Genomic DNA, 1,621 nt, shown 5'->3' on the forward strand with positions numbered 1-1,621 from the left:
TGTAGGCGCCATCTCGAGGTATGCATAGTTACACAGAACAGTTCATTGTGCTGGCTGAGATCGTCCCTATGATCGATGACTAAATTTTGCATCTCATCTGTACGATGTTACTTTGCAAAGTCACAGAGATAAACATTCAGCCATCGCGTATCTTCAGAGCACCCCCAGCTAGCTTTTCGTACCAATGACTTCAGAACTTACTTCTTAGTATTATTATTTTTTAAGTCGCCAGCACCGCTAATAAGACTACAATTAAATATTACCATCTTTCAATTGCGTTTAGCGCCAAAATAGGCGCCTGGGTGCTCTGTAATTTTCGTAAGATATCACACTTTATTTCAGACAGCGAGATGCAGGGCCGTGTAGCAGGTCTTCAGCTGCTCGATGTTTGTCATGTTACTATCGTTGGCAGCCATATTCGGTTGAGTCTGTGTTTCAGAGAACGCAGCAATCTACTGATCGGATATACCCTGTGGTCAGCTTCAATATTCGTTCTGGGAAAAATGCAAATTCGATATTTTATACTACTATAGAATTCACATACAGTTCTGTATAGAGCTAAGGTGCTAATTGTCCAAATTAAAAGACAGTGAGAGATATTAGGATCATAAATAGAACAAATAGACAGGACATCGACATCCGTCACTACCTATAGACACACTGGAGCCATGACAGAATCTTCACCTGCAACCATTTTATATCATGGCAGTGTCATTGCTTGGATACATGTAATCGTCTCTCCACACCTATGCTGCTCGGTTTTGAAATCAGCAGACCATGAGTGCATTTCAATATCCAACTTGTAAGCATGATCGTGTATAGCACACAACGAAACAGTTCATTATTTCTACATAGTAGATAAAATTTATTTTTTTCCCTTCTTGCAAAAATAAGCTTGCAGACAACATGCTGGCAAAGACTTCTCAAGGTGGTTCTTCCATCGGAGCTGTTTCTGGGCTGTCACCAAGGCTCCTTCAGTCACGCTGACCCATCAGTTATTCAACCAGCTCTGCACCCAGCATCCCACTACGTACCCACAGTGGCCATCCATTTACATGTTAGAGCAGACAGTAACTAACCAAGCCCAAACAGTACAACGACTGTATTTACATCTGGCAAGAAACAAACAATTCCCGAAAAAAAAAAAAAAAAAACTGACCTCACATAGTAGTATTTTACAGCGTTTAATTACTCTATTCAGAAGACAGAGTTTATGCACCTGTAATCAAACGTATGCACCGATAGTCTTGCGCTCATGAGCGGAAGCGGTTGCGACTTATCGCGTAGTGCTCTTCTGCGCGGGCTTGTGCTGTTTGTTGCAAAGCGCCGCGATAAATTCATCTGACAATTTCCCCTTTCCGCTCCACTAAATAACTTAGTATATATTAGTTATATGTCTTAAGGTTATTTCTGAAACTTATATGAGAAAACCGAATATCGTAACTGAGCAGATACACCGCAAACTGACTCACAAGACTGACGAGTAAATTTCCCTTTAGTCAAGTACTCGTATCTGATTATGAAAAATCTGTCATTAAAAGCATGTACTTTCCTTACGAGGTGAAACACATATCATTTGATTTTCTTTCAGTTGTATATTCGTGTAAAATTATCTAAATTA

The sequence above is a fragment of the Pomacea canaliculata genome, linkage group LG2, assembly GCF_003073045.1.
Source record: "Pomacea canaliculata isolate SZHN2017 linkage group LG2, ASM307304v1, whole genome shotgun sequence".
Taxonomy (NCBI): Eukaryota; Metazoa; Mollusca; class Gastropoda; order Architaenioglossa; family Ampullariidae; genus Pomacea; species Pomacea canaliculata.